The sequence below is a fragment of the Crassostrea angulata genome, unplaced genomic scaffold, assembly GCF_025612915.1.
Source record: "Crassostrea angulata isolate pt1a10 unplaced genomic scaffold, ASM2561291v2 HiC_scaffold_319, whole genome shotgun sequence".
Classification (NCBI taxonomy): domain Eukaryota; kingdom Metazoa; phylum Mollusca; class Bivalvia; order Ostreida; family Ostreidae; genus Magallana; species Magallana angulata.
Window position 1 is genome coordinate 36,374 of NW_026441872.1, and position 21,821 is coordinate 58,194.

Below are 21,821 nucleotides of genomic sequence, written 5' to 3' on the forward strand. Positions count from 1 at the left end.
TGTAGATCAAAAGTTGTGAAAATCATGACCCCCCAAGGGAAGGAAGGTGCCACATTTGGAGGTCGTACTTTTACATAGGAATATATAGTGTAAATCTTTTAAAATTTTCTTGTCAAAAACCATTTGGACAGAAAAGCTGAAACTTGTGTGAAAGGATCTTCGTGTAGTGCAGATTCAAGTTTGTTATAATCATGGTTCCCAGAGGTAAGGTGGGACCACAAAATGGGGGGGGGGGGTTCAAAGGTTACATTGAAATATATAGAGTCAAAATTTAAAAATTCTTCTCAGAAATAATCAGCCAGGAAAGCTGAAACTTTTACGGAATCATCCTTATGTAGTGTAGACAGTGTAGGGGCAAAACTTTACATAGGATTATAAAAATAGATTTTTTTTTTAAAATATCGTTACACATTTTACATAGGGTTATAAAAATACAAAAACTTTTAAATATCTTTTAATAACCATTGCTTTGAAAAGCTGTAACTTTACTGAAAGCAACCTCAGATAATGTAGATTTAAATTCATTCAAATCATAATCTTGAGGAGTAGGGTGGGGCCACTTTGGGATTCAAATTTAACATGAAAATTCACAAAATATGAAATGTTATAATGAATGGTTTTACTTAAATGAAAAAAAAATGGAATTTTATTTATACAGGATCTACTTGTATCATACTACATTGTCCAGATAGTTTGAATTATGACTTTGTTAAGCTGATTTTATCATACCTTTTGTTGCTCAGGTGAGTGATGTGGCCCATGGGCCTCTTGAATTATATTTCCATACAATTAATTTTTAGATATTGTTTGAAAAAAAAATTTGACACTGATGTGTGGCTATATCAAAATCAACTAGCAATCAAAGTACTGAAATTACTGAGAATCACCTCTTTTTGTGCAGTTTCAAATCAGAACCTTCAGTACTTTTGAGTTTTTTTGTGTAAAGGATACAATCCTTTCTACTAATTATTCTCATTTTTCACCTCATTTCATAAAAACCATAATTACTTTTAAGTGTACATCATGCATGAAGTTTATTCACAGAATTACAATGACAAAAATGTTCTGTTGTTTGAGTTTGATCATGTGCATATCATTAACAGTGATACTGTTTTTTTCTACAGTGGCATATAAGAACGGTAGAAAAATGGCAGCAGATACTGGACTCAGTACCTACCGTAATCCTGATGGAAGCCAAGCTCTCGTCCAGCAAGACACTATCACTACAGCTCACGGTCTGTCAAGCGTTTGTTTAAATCCATGAATGCATTAGAAACGCATTAACTTTGATATCCCTTTTGATCACTTTTAGCTCACCTGAGCTGAAAGCTCAAGTGAGCTATTCTGATCACATTTTGTCAGTCTGTCCGTCTGTCCGTCTGTCCGTCTGTTCGTAAACTTTTCAAATTTTCAACATCTTCTCCAAAAACTAATGGGCCAATTTCAAGCAAACTTGGCACAAATCATCTTTAGGCAAAGGAAATTCAAAGTTGTGAAAATTAAGGGCCACACCCATTTTCAAGGGGAGATAATTAGAAATTAATGAAAAATGTCTAGAAATTTTCAAAAATCTTCTTCTCAGAAACTAATCAGCAAGGAAAGCTGAAATTTGTGTGGAAGCATTCTCAGGTAGTGTAGATTCAAAGTTGTGAAAATCATGACCCCTGGTTGTAGGGTGGGGCCATAATGGGGGGTCGAAGTTTTACATTGGAATATATAGAGTACATCTTTAAAAATCTTCTTCTCAGAAACTAATCAGCCAGGAAAACTGAAACTTTTGTGGAAGCATCCTCAGGTAGTGTAGATTCACAGTTGTGAAAATCATGATCCCCGGGGATAGGGTGGGGCCACAATGGGGGGTCGAAGTTTTAGATAGGAATATATAGAGTAAATCTTTTAAAATCTTTTTCTCAAGAACCAGAAAGCCAGGAAAGCTGAAACATGTGTGAAAGCATCCTCAGGTAGTGTAGATTCAAAATTGTGAAATTCATGACCCCCAGGGGTGGGATGGGGCCACAATGGGGGGGGGGGGGTCGAAGTTTTACATAAGAATATATAGAGTAAATCTTTAAAAATCTTCTTCTCAGAAACTAATCAGCCAGGAAAACTGAAACTTGTGTGGAAGCATCTTCAAGAAGTGTAGATTCAAAGTTGAGAAAATCATGATCCCCGGGGGTAGGTTGGGGCCACAATGGGGGGGGGGGGGTCGAAGTTTTATGTAGGAATATATAGAGTAAATCTTTAAAAATCTTCTCCTCAGAAACTAATCGGCGAGGAAAGCTGAAACTTGTATTATTGTACATTGTCCAGATTGTTTGTATTATGACTCCATTAAGCTGATTTTATCATACCTATTGTTCATCAGGTGAGCGATGTGGCCCATGGGACTCTTGTTTAAATAGTAATTTCCCAAAATAAATCTAAATTGTCATTGAAATGTATTACCTTTTTTACAGTACAAACTCTGAAGTAACTATATTTGTTTGAAGTTTTAAACCCATTATTTCCAATGGGTCTTCTGTCCTATTAGACGGACTGAACTATACCATTCTAAAATTTACTCATGAATAATTTTGAATGAATAAATTTGTAAAAGCTAGCTGTTTTCAGTCAATTTTGTACATGTTTTTTTTACTTAGAATCTGCAGTTATCAAACCTTTTGTATGAAAATAATTTTTCTTCTGTTTTATATTTTCAGAATTTGGTGAGTATATCTGTTAATTCTTTTTATCACTAAAACTAAATAAAATACACAGCCAAATGTAATATCTTTACAGTATCATTCTGTTACAAAGATTTTATTGTAGCCTTATACACAGATTTTATGGCTTGTACAATTTGTAGGTCATAATTGGGGGAGTGAACATGACCCAGACACTGATAACTGCGCCCCTCCACTTCAGACGGTGGCCGCTTTATCATGTATCCTTCCGCTGTCTCTGGATATGAAAAAAATAATCAGGTAGACCAGACTTGTTGAACATTGCACACTTCTACACTCCATATCTCTAATGCATCCACATTTCCTCTGTCTTCTTTTCTTCCCATGTCAGGTCTTTCAATTTATTGTACTCCAACTGAAGCAAGGCCATGGTGTTTATGCAAAATGTGTGTGACATTATACTGTATTTTTTTTTTAGCTCTTTTCGTCATGTAGTAGACAGTACATTTACAAATTTTTGATGATGAAAGGATATGACTGTTTTAAAGGTTAACTATGTTAGATGTATGTGTTTTATTCTTTGCTGAGCAGCATGTTTTGTTAACATACATTGTTTGACCAAAAAAGTGTTGCATATTGGTTTGCACTTTTCATCTTATCTGCCATTATTTGGTTGATTGGTCATTACAATTGAATAAATGACACATAGTGATTTTGAGGGATAGAGTTAAAAAGAGGAAATTAAAGCTACTCATTCTAATATAAGTGTTTAAATAGTCTGTCATCCAAAAGTTGCTCATAGTCTGAGGTTTGAGCAGGAACAATTCATTAAATGCAGCAACATCTGTCTGTGTTCAGGACTGTATATTTCTGTTGAAACGCCATCAATTTCAGAAAGAGCAGACCTCTGATAAACAAGAGGCCCAGGGGCCACATCGCTCACCTGAGCAACAATTGGCTTAATTCTGATCAAATTAGCATTACAGTATCAAAATATCTTGACAACTGAGTACAGTAGATCTTGCTAAAAAAAAATTGAAAATATGCCAATTTTTATCCACCTCTTATTTTTTAGTAAAGCCCCTTTTGTTGTTGTACCTGTAAGAAGATTTTTCTCTATTCCTTTAACCCCCCCCCCCCCCCTCCCCATTTCGTGGCCCCACTATTCTCTAGGGAATCATGGTTTCATCAAACTTAAATCTACCTTTAATCTCATAACCTGTGCTTTCACACTAAGTACTGAGTTTTGGACCGAAAACTTTCCAAGAATATTTTTAAGGATTGTAAAACTTGATCCCCCAATTGTGGCCTCACCCTACCCCCGGGGACCATGATTTGAACAAATTTGTATCAACACTTCCTGAGGATGCTTCCATTTTAATTTGAGCTTTTCTGGCCTAACAGTTTTTGAGAAGAAAATTTTTAAAGATTTTCTCTATATATTCCTATGTAAATCTTGATCCCCCAATTGTGGCCCGACCCTACCCCCGGGGACCATGATTTGAACAAACTTGAATCAACACTTCCTGATGATGCTTCCATTTTAATTTGAGCTTTTCTGGCCTAATAGTTTTTAAAAGAAATTTTTAAAAAGATTTTCTCTATATATTCCTATGTAAAACTTGATCCCCCAATTGTGGCCCCACCCTACCCCAGGGGACCATGATTTGAACAAACTTGAATCAACACTTCCTGAGGATGCTTCCATTTTAATTTGAGCTTTTCTGGCCTAATAGTTTTTGAGAAGAAGATTTTTAAAGATTTTCTCTATATATTCCAATGTAAAACTTGATCCCCCAATTGTGGCCCCACCCTACCCCCGGGGACCATGATTTGAACAAACTACACTACCTGATGATGCCTCCACTCAAAGTTGAGCTTTTCTGGCCAAATAGTTTTTGAGAAGAAAATTTTTAAAGATTTTTATCTATATATTCCTATGTAAAACTTGATCCCCCAATTGTGGCCCCACCCTACCCCCGGGGACCATGATTTGAACAAACTTGAATCTACATTACATGAAGATGCTTCCATTTTAATTTGAGCTTTTCTGGCCTAATAGTTTTTGAGAAGAAGATTTTTAAAGATTTTCTCTATATATTCCAATGTAAAACTTGATCCCCCAATTGTGGCCCCACCCTACCCCCGGGGACCATGATTTGAACAAACTACACTACCTGATGATGCTTCCACTCAAATTTGAGCTTTTCTGGCCTAATAGTTTTTGAGAAGAAAATTTTTAAAGATTTTCTCTATATATTCCTATGTAAAACTTGATCCCCCAATTGTGGCCCCACCCTACCCCCGAGGACCATGATTTGAACAAACTTGAATCAACTCTTCCTGAAGATTCTTCCATTTTAATTTGAGCTTTTCTGGCCGAATAGTTTTTAAAAGAAATTTTTTAAAAGATTTTCTCTATATATTCCTATGTAAAACTTGATCCCCCAATTGTGGCCCCACCCTACCCCGGGGACCATGATTCGAACAAACTTGAATCTACACTTCCTGAGGATGCTTTAATTTTAATTTGAGCTTTTCTGGCCTAATAGTTTTTGAGAAGAAGATTTTTAAAGATTTTCTCTATATATTCCTATGTAAAACTTGATCCCCCAATTGTGGCCCCACCCTACCCCCGGGGACCATGATTTGAACAAACTTGAATCTACACTACCTGATGATGCCTCCACACAAGTTTAAGCTTTACCGGCCTAATAGTTTTTGAGAAGAAGATTTTTGAAAAATACCAACAAATTTTCAATAATTCTCAATTATCTCCCCTTTAAAAAGGGCGTGGCCCTTCATTTGAACAAACTTGAATCCCCTTCACCTAGTGGTGCTTTGTGCCAAATTTGGTTGAAATCTGCCCAGTGGTTCTTGAGAAGAAGATGAAAATGTGAAAAGTTTACAACGACGACGACGACAACGACGACAGACAACGGACAAATTGTGATCAGAAAAGCTCACTTGAGCCTTTGGCTCAGGTGAGCTAAAAAACCACTTTCCAATTTTGACAGTCTATGAATATTTGTAAGCTTCTAATGACAAATCAGAAAGAAAGTACACACTATTTGTTTTGATGAGCAAACTAGGTAGCTACATCCCACAGAAAGTTCAAGGTCTATTTGTTTTTTATTAATTTTGAATAACATTATATAAAGAGGCATCAGACTCAGGACAGGGCTTATGTGGTAATGGCCGTCTGGACAAGAATGAAGAATGTGATGCTGGCTACACAGGCGACAAATGCTGTAATGAAAAGTGCGAGTTCAGGGTCAAAGTTCGAGGTCAAATTCAATTCAGGTAAGATTCATTATATCGGTACTTAACTGTGATGTTTGAAAATCATTCATTCAATAGATTTTACTTTGTTTTGTTGAATATTGAATTATTGCATGTTTATAAGATTTATACTTACCGATATGTTCTTCTGACTTTTCAGCCCCATGAACTATGCCTGCTGTGTGAATTGTACTGTTGCACCGAGTGGTTATCGGTGCTTAGACCAGTTTGAAGGACAACTTTGATTGCAAGGGGAAATCCCATTTCAAGTATCCTTAGCAACGCAGGTCACTCGTTTTCTTGTTTTTTTTAGTGAACTTACTTCAACAAAGGAGGCATACATGTATTTCCTTTTAATGTAAAGGGTTTAAGAAGGCGTTTGAGACAAAATTACCTTTGTAATGCAACATTGGTAACAAGTGCTTGTTGCATTACATGCCATTGTTGGTTTCAATATCCATTACCTTATCCTTGACCCTAATCAGTGGAGGCCTTACCTGTCCAAAAGCCACTTTTAAAGTCGACAATACCTCCTGTCTAAATGGGTGAGTTTACATATACTCCAATTTTACATCATGTCATTGATTGCTATCTAACATTATCAATGCCATTGATTGCTACCTTTGTTTTACATGTCATTTATTGCTACCTTTATTCGTTATACATGTTGCTGATTGTTGCCTTCATTTGTTTTACATGACATCATTGTTACCTTTATTTAACATGTTATTGGTTGCTACTTTTATTGCACTTTGCATTGATTGCTACCTTCATTCTATATCATTACATTGATTGCTACCTTCGTTCTACATCATGCCTTTGATAGCTACCTTCATTTTCACGTGGCATTGGTTGCTACTTTCATTGTACATTACATTAATTGCTACCTACGTTCTTCATAATTACATTGATTACTACCTTCGTTCTTCATCATTTCATTGATACATACCTTCATCTTTACATACCATGGATTGCTACTTTAGTCTTACATGCATTGATTGCTACCTTTTTTAACATGTCATTAATTGTTACCTTCATTTTACATGTCATTGATTGTTAGGTGAACATGTGGTCAATGATTTATTGTTCTTTTTTTAGTATGTCATTGATTGCTACCTTCATTTTACATGTCATTGATTGTTAGGTGAACATATGGTCAATGATTTATCGTTCTTTTTTTTTTTAACATGTCATTGATTGCTACCTTCATTTTACATGTCATTGATTGTTAGTTTAACATGTGGTCAATGATTTATCACTTTCCTTTGTAACAAGTCATTGATTGCTACCTTCATTTGACGTGTCATTTATTGATACTTTTAATCTACATCATGTCATTGATTGTTATCTTCATTTAACGTGCCAATGATTGCTAGTTTAGTCTTACACATCATTGATTGCTACGTTCAAACTACAATTGTCATTGATTGCTACTTTCATTTTACATGTCATTGATTCCCACCTTCATTTAACATGCTTTGAGTCCTTCATCTTTACCTTCATTTTACATGTCATTGATTGCTACCTTCAAATTACCTGTCATTAGTTGCCACCTTCATTTACATGTTCTGATTTCACTTTCATCTAATGTCATTTATTGCGACCTTCAAATAACATGTTGATTGCTACGATCTTGTCACATGTCATTGATTGCTACCTTCATTTACATGTCGTTTGATTTGTCAGTGATTGTTTTTTTCGTTTAACTTGCCATCGTTTGCTACTTTCATTATATGTCATTGATTGCTACCTTCCTTTGCATATCGTTGAATACTACCTTCATTTGACTTGTTATGGTTGTTATTTTCGTTAAACATGCCATTGTTTGCTACTTTCATTATTTATGACATTGATTGCTACCTTCGTTTTTCATGTCATGGATTGCTTCTTTATTTTTTACACGTCATTGATTGCTACCTTTGTTTAATCCGTCATTGCAATTGATCGCTACCTTCATTACACATGTCCTGGAAAGCTAGTTCGTTTATTGCAAATCTCGCTTGTAAGTATACACTACTGCCGATATAGCATTGCTTTTCTAATTGGCATTAATACGACACTTTCAAATTGGTGTATATTTCAAAGAATCTGATTGCCGCCCATTTTTCAAATTCATGAAGACTAACACGTAGAAAAAACATAGGAGAAAGAAAATTTAAAATAAAGTTGTGCTTCTTAGTTAAAGGGACTTGGACACGATTTGACTTAAATTTTTCAAATTTTATTTTTCCATTTTCAATGTTTGTACTGATAAATATAGATGTCTAAAATGCAATGTCACAATTTGAAACTCAAATATCAAGTTATAAGCAAGATACAGAGTTCATAATTCTTTGTTTTGTAAACTAAACTTGAATATTGTCATTTTTTGCAAATGTGTTGTATTGGTGTAAGTTTCAATCAAATTTAACTTTCTTTTGTTAATAATAGTATTTATAAAGATATTGAATTAGTTTAAATTGTTTTTACATGTCATTTTGGCTAAGAAAAGGTAATTCTCTAGATTATATTTTTTGTAAACAACTATAAGACTCGAGCTTTGTTTACATAACTATCATTTCTTACCGCTGTATCTTGCTTGTAACTTGACTTTAACATTTAATATTTTGGTCAATCATTTAAAAAGCACCAGTAAACCATTTTATACATAAAAAATAAAAATAAAATTTTTGATCTCAAATCGTGTCCAAGTCCCTTTAAAAATACATGTTCAAACGATGTTAGTGTTACCCCCCCCCCCCCCCCAAAGTTTTCTAAAAGCAGGGAAGGGCGCATATAGTTAAAGACCGCACAGATTGTTCTTCGCGCATCGAATGAAGTTATCAGTTTTTGTGAAGAAATTCGTCGGAAACTGTTTAGTGAACAAATATATTTTACGTTACTATTCACAATGTACCATATGTGGAATATCGCATGAATTGAACAAACTGTTATCTGGCGGCAATAGTGCTAATTTTTGCCTCACAAAAAAAACTTGATTCAAAATGTAGATCAATTCTGGTTGACATGCCGTGAAATCCATTAGACGTGTTACACTATCTCTATATCCCTTCTTTTATTCACTTTCAATAAATCCGTACTGAAAATCTTTGAAACATCGCCATTACCTCCATAAAATAAAGAAGTGTGGTTTGTATGCATGTAAACCTGTGTAAAATAGCGACCCAATCTGCACGTGCATTTAACAATCCGAGGTGGGTAATTAAAGCGACAATCCGTCAACATCAATATTATATACTTTTTCTGATGAAATTTGAGGTAAATTACATTCCTACAGACAGAGTAAGTTACAAAATACGGTTAATCACAGATCAGACTAAAATTGCGCCATAAATTACAAATTGTCCAGGATTTAGGGCACACACATTTGTAAAAGTGAGTGTGCCATTGATCGATTTGTGTTATATAAAACGCAATTTCTGTAATATTAATTGTCAGTCTCTGTTGTGAATTTCGTGGAATAAGATAAAACAAAATAACTACTGCCTCAAATTCAATTGATATGTTAAAAATGGTTGAATTTATCAAGGAAACACAATGCTGAAAATTAAATTGGGAACATGTTTAATATATTGATGGAGAGCGGCGTGTTTTTGTTAACACCATAAAAAACAAGAAAAACATGGAGAACTCGGGATGATTTATTAAATATTTTGCAGTCCTGATATTAAAGTCAAAGTGGCACTTAGGAAATAAAATATCATTATCGCGTAAAAGTGGTCGGGTACCAAATCGGCGTATTAAAACGCTTCTATATTTAAACTGCAACCTGTGATTCGTTTAAATGTTACATCAAATAGACTGTCGTGATTCGACGCATTGCTATATCAACCGAAGCATATACTGGTAGTATCAAGTGGGATTTTTGCAATAACATGTCATTGCAATTGATTGCTAACGTCATTATACATGTCAGTGATTGCTACCATCAATTTACATGTCATTGATTGCTATCTTTAGTTTACACATCATTGATTGCTACATTTGTTTCTTGTTATCGTTATTTTAGAAAACACATTTAAATATTAATAAATAGTTCCTTTTAAAATGTTTCAATTAATTTCTATCAAGTATAAGTACAATTGTATTTAAAAAAGGAAAACACACCAAAGGCCGTTAGCTGTGTTGATTGGTGTGGTTCTCATTGTAGATATGGGAAATGTAGAAATGGACATGTAAAGATGTGGGCAGTGATCCATGTCTCTGTTCAGGTGAATATACATTATTTGTTTTATAAGGGTCCCGCTCTGCGTGCGCCCTGTAGTGATCAGTCTGTCCGTCTGTCCACCAATCCGTCCGTCCTTCCGTCCAATACCCTGGTCTAACAAATTTGATGTTGACCTGACTGAAAGTCAATGCTCAGTTATACCCAATTAATAATTATAAAATATTCACCAGTTCATAATAAAGTAAAATTGAAATTTAATATACTATAAGGTCAAGAGTGACGCAGGTAACCTATTCCCATTGGTATTTCGTCACCTATAACAAGAATGATATATTTCTAAATTCTTGAAAATCGTTACCATTTTTAATTTGAAGCCTTTCTAATACAAGAGAAATTAAAACATAAATTTTATGGCCTTACCTACACTGGGTTCACACGAGAGGAGCCAAATTTGCAAACAAAAGGCCAAATCTTCTTCTCTACTCCCTAACTTGTGGGACTAACTAAATTCGTGGTTATGAGATTCATGAAGAATTCTACCAAAGTTGTTAACTTCATGGTCCTTCGGTCAGGGATTGAGACCCCATGGCTGGGACAATAATAGCCATAGAGTGAACATGTGTTTAATCTTAGAAAATACAATTCTCTTCACCCATAATAATTTGTGAAGAACTAAATTCATGCATATGGTCATGATGTCGTAAAACCCACTACTCAAATGGTAAAATTCACGGTCTTTGGATATAGGGTTCAGGCACTTAGGCGGGGCCATTATGAATATGAAGTGAACATGTATTTAATCTCAGAAAATCTTCTCTACTTTCATAATAGGAGTGGAAAAACTTAATGAATGCATGGTTATGATGTCAAAGAACCCTTTTAACTACCTTTCTTTTACCTAAAAAGCTGTAGTATTCAAGTGAATGTCAAAATCTGTTAATATTCTGAACTGATTCTTCACCTGCCCAGGAAATACCTCAAGCACATGTATATCATAAGATTTCCATTTCACTCCATATTGCTTGCAATGCCATGAACTATATATATATATATATATATATATATATATATATATATATATATATATATATATATATATATATATATATATATATATATATATAAATATATATATATATATATATATTAAAGAGAACGTAGCTGTTTTTACATAATAATAATGATGATTAAAAACAACTTCTTTTTTAAAAGTTGTTATTTTTTGTCATTAGCTTTAAATCTTTGATATGTCTATAGACATTTTTTGAGGTTAATGAATGCAAATGAACATATAATGTCTTTTTAAACTACAAATCTCGTTTGTAGTCAAATGATGTCATTGTTGTATCTCAATCCCAACCTATCAAGAATACAATTGACTTATTCCTTGGTGCTTAAATCAAGGCCAGCTCCAGGTTATAATATAATTAAGGCATCTTAAAGGTTTATCAAAGAACCAGAAAAATTATTACTGTTAAAAAAATACTTTTTTGTTTAGATTGGATTTATATTGATTTGTTTTACTACACAGGGGATGATGCATGTAAAACATGCTGCTACAAACTCAATGCACAGCTTTGTGAGCCTTTATCAGAGAAAATTCTGGAGGATGGGAGACCATGCTACAATGGATTTTGTAAACAAGTAGGTTCACCAGATTCAATAAGTCAGAATGTGTTGTAGTACATACTTGTACTTTACTTTAACTTTGTGCAAGTAGCTAAGTTCGACTTATAAAATAAAAAGATAGAATAAATCAAACTGTATAACAGGTGTGTCACAATTAACCCAAAGTAAATATAAGTCATTGGCCTCATGTTGGAATTGTATAGCTTAACATCTTACAGATTTTGGATCAGTGTCATCAAAACTTGGCGGATGTAGTGTGTTTATGTGACCTGCACTTTAAATAGCTCTGTGGAATATTTTAAGAATCTAATATGTATTCCTTCTCAAATTGTGTCCAAATCACGATTATGAAAACACTGTATATTGTAAATATAATTGTATAACATATCCAATAAATGTTTTGTATACTGGTACTGTACCAGTTATCGGCTAAGACCAGTTATCAGCTAAACTGAGGGTTCGGGTTTATAGCATGCGACTATCCGAGATTTTTTAATTCAGTCGTCTGTTTCGAATAAAGAAAAGTAAGTTTGCTTGAAAACTTTCTTGAATACCGGGTATGTTTTAAACATGAGCATTAACGATCATTGTTTACCGCTGATTTACATCTTTGCACTTTCAGCTATGGGGAAATTGACGTAATAAGTTGAAAAATAGAATATGACCTTTTTGTGATACGTTATTATATCCCTTCTTTGATTTGACATATAATATTAATACATATAAAATTTCTAAACAAAAGAAATTCACTAAATTATGAGATATTCATAGTGCAGTTGAACGCCTGATTGCTCAATTATGTATTGAACAGCATACGTTTTTATGTATTAACGTATGATGATAAACGGATAATTTTATGAGTTTTGTTTATGTATAGTTACCACTACGACCTATAGGTTGACCCCGCAAGGGACATAATTCAATTTAGACTTTGCAGAATATAAAATCAACATGTAAAGGAGTTTTACGGTGTTATTATCACGAAGCCGATAGCTGGTACAGTAGATCGTAAAAACTCGGCAAATTCGGAGCGTGCTAAATAGCACAAAAACAATATGTTTGGGTTCTAAATGATGATATAATCTAACAGATTGATAAATTAGGAGTTCACCATTTAAAATATGTCAAGTTTTATTCAAATATATCAAGAAATAAGGAAACACGAAAAGAAAACGTAAAATTATAGCCGATAACTGGTACAGTGCCAGTACTGTTAGACTGTACCATATATTATGTATGTAACTTAATTGCTGATGAATCTTGGGTGGAAGTTGTGCCATATGATTCAAAAGTAGATTTCATTGACCTACTCAAATTTTATAGTGTAAAATCTAAGCATCAAACTGCTGTAAGCCAACTTTTCTTGGCGATTTCCCGATTGACATGTGTTTTAACTAATTCGTGACGGCTAATTTTAGCGAACAAAACGAGATTATCTAGACAGTAACATAGCAAAGTCATCGCTAAATTTTCTTGCACGCAACTAAAAGTTAGTTTACCGTAAACTTGAAACTTGATAAGGATTAATTATGTCTTAAGTTTTATGTATAGATTTAAAGCATACTTATCTGTATTATTTAACTTTTGTAGAAAACACAGATATGTTTATGTTAATATGTATAATGTTTGAAAACAATGTGGATTTGCTAGATGCATACCAGCTAAATACCAACACAACACATTCTTATTGCCCGATACATACGAGTCAAATGAGTTAATAGTTGTTTTTGTTTTCACTTATTCATTAGTTGCTATTGTACATTCACCTGCATTTGGATCAAATGGGTCCGGTAACCTTCTATACCGGGTGCCCTTTTCCAATCAGTTTGGGCATTGAAGTTAAACATTAATTTTGATATATTTTGATAATTGATGAATGTCTTTTTTCTCATTACTACACAAAGTTTTACTCATTTAGGGGAAATGTAGAAAATCAGAGTCCAAACTGGTGCAAAGGCTGTATTCCATAATTCAGTCTTTGAGTATTGACTTTGTGGGTAAGTAATGTTAATTTGGCTCTGTAATTCCATTTTATTGGACGAATCATTGATATCTTGATATCTCTTTAGGAACATGGTTTCAAAAAACAAAGCATTGTAAATGATGTTTTAATTCTTATGTTAGTTTTTGTGTTTTTCTTATGAACAAAAAATTAAATAAGTTGTAATTGTTTAAAAAAACGTAATTTTGCTCAGTGACGTACCTCAATACATATTTTTGCCTGGCCCTGCTGTCACCAAGTTTCCTGAAGTGAATATTCAACCTCAAGTCTGAGTTTTCACCTCAATACATGTACAATTGTTTTGAAGACTGAGTTGAGGGATTAAAAATTTGGTGGCGGTAGCATCTGATCTATTTTTTCCAGCAAAAAAAAATCACATCCAAAGTTTTTCTTTGAAGCAATTTTTTTCAATGATGAACATTTTTTTGCTTTATTTGCTAAATGTACTATTTACATCTAAATTCAGTTTTTATTTAGAGAAGTAATTTCAGTGTCTCTATATTTCATAGTTTCTCTTTTATATGTGTTGCTGTGGAATATTATATTAGAAGAAATATTTTTAAAAAGGGGTTGGGATTAACTTGAATGTGAAAACGTGAGCAAGGAAAACAAAGAAAAAATGTGGAAGTCTCAAGAAAAAGGGGACAATGCACCAATTGCTTTACCGCCTTAACTGTAGAACTGTTGATGATTCACGCTAATACAAAACGCATCAACACCATAACTCACTAGATTTGTTTTAATTCTTGATATATCTTATGAAATCTTCCCTTGTTAAGGTTTTCCGCTCTCAGCGGAAAACCTTACTATTATTCTGAAAATTTTTCAAATTTCTTCTTATTTTTTTTTCTTCTAGACGCCAACTTTCATCCTTAATATCTCGCTCGTTTGTTCACCGATTGTTTTGAAATTTTCAGGACTGATAACATGCCGCGTGATGTTGTCGTTGCATATTTTAGTTGAGGAAAATCCCTATCCGGTTTTGAGTTATTCCCCTTTTAGTAAAATTTAATGACTTCTTTTGTCCAGGGGGTTTAGCTTTAACGATGACTGACAGAGTCTCAAAGATGGGCTGGTTTTGAAGCTAATACATTGAATTTGTGCGAGACATATTTTATTTATTATTTAAATGCAAATAAAAGGGGTGGTATAGATGTTGAAACAAAGGTAAGAAAAAAAATCAAAAAAATTCGCGTATTTTCCGTGTTAGTTTTATACCAGATAAAAATTTGTTATAACATGTATTTTAAAAGTTCTTGGTCTTACCCAGACCTTTCATTCGGTATACCGAAAAGGGGCTGGCCCTTATATTTAGGGAGTTAGAGGCGTCCAAAGTTTCTTGTCAATAACTTAAAAAGGAATAAATATTTCTAATGCATTATTGAAGCAAAGTTGTTACGAAATTAATTTCGAATCCTTCTATAGTATTCAATTTAATGTTTTCGTAATTTATAGTCAGTATTTGCAGAAACAATTGTTGTCAGTTCGGTCCATTTTTGTGGGGGTGCGCACGTTTATGAGGTTATGAAAGGGCTTCTTGTAATGCACTAACTGATACATGTAGCGCGCAAAAATAATTCCACATAAAATTCCCAAATGTTTTTATACATATGTACATTTTCATTTCATATAGATAACCCTCTTTGACCTTATTTTTGTTGTTTGTTTCATAACTGTGCCCCTGTCTATATTTAGATGCATTACGAGACTCAGGTAACCGATCGATAGGAGAGTCACTAGCTGTATTCAGGCCGTCGCCTAGACGACAGTGCATGTGCTTGAAGAGCTGGACGTACACGATTAACGCCCCACTGTGTTACTGTAACAGAGACATTTTGAATTGTTTCAGTACTGGGAGATGTGTTAATAAAATGGTTCCAATGCATGGTAATTAAACTCAACTTTTCTACAATACGTACATGTATACACGGCCGTCATATAAAACACAATGTGTATTACTGACATGACAATTTAAACGAACGCGGGATTGCTCCCGATACTGATTTGCGATGGATATAATATAATTATCATCGTGGAGATGATTTTAAAAAGTGAACTTAATATTCGTATACCAGGCACGTAGCATCAGGGGGGGCCAGGGGGGGGGCTGCCCCCCCCCCCCCCACTTTTTCTCGCAGGAACAATTTTTTTAATATTTACATATGAAAAATTGAAATATCATGGAGTTGAAATTGATATGAAAATAGGAAATGAGGAGTGAAATGAAGTTATATACTACGTCCCCCCCCCCCCCCCCCACGGATTAGGATTTTGAAGATTTTGGAAAAGTTGAAATTTCCTTCTTTTTTTTTTCTTTTTTTTTTTTTGCTTGTAAGATTTTTTGGATGAGTCTGCCCCCCCCCCCCCACTTTCAAAAACGATGCTACGTGCCTGTATACGATAATATTTGAATCCAAAGCCGCTAGTTTTAAGTTACGGTTATTAGGGATATTATTTATGACTTGCCCCGTGTTTCAGGTTTTTTACTTGCAAAGCATCTACAAACGAAAATACCAAACAACCTTTAGCAGCAACTTATAAATTATTTATTCCATACACAATTCTAAAGAGGTAATTAAATAAATTTTATAAATGCTTTATACTTGTATTCGCTATCTTCCATGGAAAAAAGTGGCATGGAAAAAATGTTGTTCAATGTTCATCAAATACGCTTTAGCCTTAGCAATCGAAAATAATTAACAAACTGTATATTGATAGATTGACATATCAACAAACATTCAGACCCGCATTGTGTTTTCTTACAAGTTCTATAAAACGTAGACTCAATGACTGAATTCTTTACCGTTTTCCGTCTGGGTTATTTTGAATCACGTGTGTACGTTATGTGTAGCCATATAGATGAACACTTTAAATTTTAAAAGAAATTGTGTACATGCAGAGCATTGCAATGCTAGGCAATAAAATGCCAACAATGTATATGGTGAGGCCGGTCAGACTGATACCGGTTCTGCTTGTTCTACAAATAGCGAATGTAAGACGAAGTATTTGGGTGTTATATTTTAAACAAATATAAGTATTGCTTTCTTAAAAGCTTGCATTACTCAACAAAGTATTTTATTGGGATCATTCTTAGTTACCTTAGCTGCATATATGTACCGCTCTGTCTGTATCCCGGAAAAATCCGAAATTTTTCATACAAGGTCTACAGACTTGCAGCTAACATTATTTTTAAAAATACATTTTAGAATTTGCCGCTGTTTATCAATTCATTAAAAAGACGCGCAGAATCAAGTGGTTATATGGCGTTTGATATGGGATTTATGACGTCTATTTATATTGTTTTCATTAAAATTATTTCATTATTTCAAGCTTGTGGGTGGAATGAAATCAGTTTCACATGTTATATGACATAAAGATGTCATCTCCCCACTTTTTCTCGAAGCAACTATTTTTATAAAATTTACATAAAAAATTGAATTATCATGGAGTTGCCCCCCCCCCCCCCCCCACTTTGGTAGCATGTAAAAAAAATGGTATGAAAATCATGAAATTATGAGTGAAATTTTGAAAATTTTGGAAAATTCAATTTTGTTTTCTTTTTTTGCTTGTCAAGATTTGTTGGATGAGTTCCCCCCCCCCACTTTCAAAAACGATGCTACGTGCTTGGAAATTACTCATTTCTTTATTCCCCTCTTTAATAATCAAAACAAACTAACAAACAAAACCGATCCAGATAAATATAATTACATGTATCAAAAATAAACTTAAAAAACAAACTACACATTCATCCTTCACCCACAATATTGCCTTTTCGATATTTGTCATCGTTGTAGACCCGTGTAACAATCTGTTAAGTAGGTGCTTGTACGAAAAAGAAGCCCTTGCTGATCTACATGATTAACGCATACAAAGAAAAAATATATATTTTGATTTATTATTGAATTTCTTTTGATGTAAAAAAAAAAAGAAAAGAGAAGAAATTGGTTCTCAGTCTCTCTTTATGCCTGTTTGTTAGCGGTTAATCCAAGTTCATTTTGAATATCCTTTTGTAATTTAAAAAATGCGATGTAAATTTTTTTCATGCAATATTTCGGATAAAGCAATGAAGAGTTGTTTCTTGAAATTTTATTAGACCATAAAATTGTAAAATGCTAACATTGAAAATTGTGCCCGATTTCTTTCTTTTTTTTAAGGTAAAACTTTATTGATTTAAAAAATGATTCTTTGAGACACACAAATTGACATAATCAATAAGAGTTTGAAAATCTCTAACTGCAGGTCTGTAGCTTTTAGTCAGAAAAAGAATCGGGTGGACGACCTAGGACACAGATCGTCCATCCGAATTTCTTGTAAATTGCCATTATTTTCGTACGCGGACGCAATACTCACCGAGACTAAATGGTTCGTATCTTAAGTTTTAAGTTTTAACTGCTTTGAAAGGTAATATTGGTTTTCTGATAATTATGAACATGAATAATTAAATAAAAATGGTTAAAATTACAGTAAAATTACCGCATCGGTCTTCTCCGTGCGCGGATTTAGAAGGGGAAGGGTTCCAGACCCCCCCCCCCCCCAGCGAAATTTCTTTCAATTACGTGTACATTATAAACTTACCAAATATGCCTCGGACATCCCTTGGCAAACTCAAATAACCTTCTGACTTTTCAACCCCCACCCCGGAAAAATTTTCTGATCCGCGCATGTTCCCCCTCCTCGAAATACAAAATTATTCTTCAAAACCCCTTGTAAAATTTCCAGGATCTCCGCATATATACTAATAGATTCATTGGCGCTTGCGTTCGATAAAAAACGCGTGTAAAACGTTTGCCAGTGGTCTTTTTACCATCGTACAGGGCATAACCACAGTCCCACTCTGTGAATAAAATGCGGCGAATTAAACTAGAGACACCGTGTTAAGATCTGTATTTGCTAATAAACGAGTAGTATCATCGTGCAAAATGCACTGTTCAATTATAATTTTTTTTTACTTTACTTGTAAAATTCAACATCTGTTTTGTAATTTTTTCTCACAGTTTATTTCTTACATAGTTACTTTTTTTATTTAGTGATTGACACTTTTCAGACTTTATATGTCATTTCAAAGAGACAGAGTGTCATGTCTCAAGGACTGTTAATCTCTTAAAACAACATTGTGCAATTATCAGATTTTCATTTCTTGGACATCAAAGACTCATTGAGTTTATTTAATTATTTTATATCTGTGAACCTTTCACTCAGCTTACTTATATCATTACCTGTTAATTGCAATTTATACTCATTGTTAAGATTCTTATAAATAGTTCTGTACCATTGTCAATGCGCAGTCTGGAATACGGCGGCCACCCCGGCCACGTCCGACTCTCCCAGAGTCTTGAGTCCGGAGGCCACTTCTGGCCATATCCGACTTGTTTGTAACATGTCTGTCTGTTAAATTGTTATAATATTGCCATCGTTGAGTCTCGTCCAATAATATGGAATCCTGCATCAATTGCCTGTTTGTTTCTCTGGAACTGTATACTGCTGGACCTTCGGGAATACGGCAAACCTACCCTTCGTTTTAGCTTACGGCCCACAGCGCGCCCCAACCTTTTACCTTTTACACTTTACGCCAACATTCCCTCACCCGGTTCGTACTGCACACGACCGATGCAGATCTAGACGAATTCTCTATCACCGTAAAATCTACGCGGTCACAGAAATATAATACTTTGTTTCTCAGTGTTTACACATCTAATATTGTACGATGGTCAGCTATCAATTTGTTGTAATACGTCACAAGTATGACGCAGCTACGACGGAAAACCTAATCGTTGCTTGCAACGAGCTCGTCTCTAGTTTTTGTATATATTTAATGAGCAGCGAAAACTTTTTAAGCATTTTGATCAATTTATCTAAATTTTATAACATTGTTTTACCACAAGTAGTATTTGGATAGAACCGATTCGTCCAAAAAGTTTAAGGAAATATTTTTTTTGAGATGGTTCATTAATTAAGACAGGCCTTTTTCAGCTGAGTTTATGAAGAACAACATTGTGTGGACAGTGCTAATATTGGCGACCCCATTGTGGATCGTGGGTATTGCAATCATTAATAAATTGGTAAGTTTTCATTTGATCAAGAACTGACTGTATTATTAGGAATTGTCTATATAATCCTCATAAAACCTCAAATATATATATATAAATATATATATATATATATATATATATATATATACATTTATATTAAGGGTGTATTAAAGTCATATATGTCCAAATATCTGTGCATATCCAGACATTTTTCCATGATGGCTGCGGTGGGAGATATTTTTTTGCATGCAATGAGGTGAAGGAGGCTTATATTTCTTGTAACCTAACTATCAAATTTTTAAGACCCAAAATGAAATATTGTTTGAAAAATTGAATTATTTACTTTATATAATTTTGTATTTTCAGAATTTCACAGCTTTAAAAAGCTGAAGGTGTAATTTGCATAAAATGTACTTACATCTAATTCGATGAGTAAAAAAACTCATTCATTCCTGAAATTATTTACACGAATTACTAATAAATATACGGCAGATACAGCATTGAAATTTTGACAGGATGAGAAAAATGACATGAGTTCAGAAGTAATAGACGATAAGGTATATGTATATGTGTTTTTTAATCATATTTATATTTCTAATTAAACTTTACATCAATTTAGAAATAGAGAAAATATTTCCAATTAGTGAGAAATGAAAAAAAATGTTTGTAATTTCTAATCAATATTTAAGTATATCATTTATTGCTTAAAAAAATAAAATTAATTGTAAGATAAGATTTTTATAAAGATAGTTTGATATGTGATAAATGTTCAACATATTAATGATTTTTAAACAATGTTAAAGTTTATCATTTATAGACTACATTTTTTTTAAAATTGCAGGATGGAAGGATGAAAGCTTTGATTGCTGACGATGACAATGTACTTCACGTCAGTCGACGTCCAAAACCTTTATATTTCAGTACTTGAACAGTGACTCAAGATCATAACTATCAATTATTGTGATAAACATCCTCCTACCAACTGAATTAAGGTTGTTTTACTGTGTGTGTGTGTGTGTGTGTGTGTGTGTGTGTGTGTGTGTGTGTGTGTGTGTGTGTGTGTGTGTGTGTGTGTGTGTGTGTGTGTGTTAGAGAGAGAGAGAGAGAGAGAGAGAGAGAGAGAGAGAGAGAGAGAGAGAGAGAGAGAGAGATGTGTAATGTATGTTGACTTTTACATGTATCTGTATAATGCATGCTGCAATTATCAACTGTTGATTTTGATTTGATGTGTATATAGTTTGTTATAACGTAAGTTTTTAAATATATATAACTTAAGAAATACATTTTAGACATCAAACTTATTGTTGGCTTGGTAGTTGTTTTATGATGCTTAGTTTTAAATGATATGACTTGAACTACATTTTACTCTGAAAACTAGTTTTTACCCTCAGTGGGCAAAGTGGTCTCAACAAAGTTTTTTTTCTTTTAAAAACATAATAGAAAAAAAGTGATGTGATAAAAAAAACTCATGTTAGTAATTGTATCTGTGCTCTATTAAACATCTCATTTTTAAGTCTCTTTTTTTATAAACAATCTAAGCAATGCTTGGCAACCAATCATTACTCATTATTGTTGCATAGGGAATAAACTAGGTCTGGGCATGTAGACTGGTCAGTTGGGGGGTCAGACTGTAAACAAAGTATTGTCCATTCAAAACGTTTAAAATCTCTCATTTGACGGACTCCAAACATTGTTTGTGTTAAATGACCCATATTGATTTTGGGGTCTTAGGTCAAACTATTCCAGAAATCGAATAATAAAGGGAGTGTTCGATGAATATCATAAGAACCGTTTGTTGTGCTAAATTTAAAAATGGTAGAGTGATGCCTCCTAAATCAAAGATGATTTGCTTGATTATGAGGTCACAAAATCATAGGTTACAACTATTCTAGATACAGACAGTGATTAGGATATTGTCATTTCAATGCTAAAGTTCGATTATAACTTGACTTATTACTAATTCATTGTTTTGTGGCAGAGTAAAATTTAATGTCTTCCATGTGTTAAAATTGTTTGTAATGAAAATGTTATATTAGAATGTGGAATGT

The 21,821-nt window shown here is 33.6% G+C and overlaps 1 pseudogene; it reads left to right on the forward strand.

The window, feature by feature from the left end:
• Window positions 1-191: 191 nt before the first annotated feature.
• On the forward strand, window positions 192-21,110 carry LOC128170102 (ADAM 17-like protease; annotated as a pseudogene).
• The last annotated feature ends 711 nt before the right edge of the window (window positions 21,111-21,821 follow it).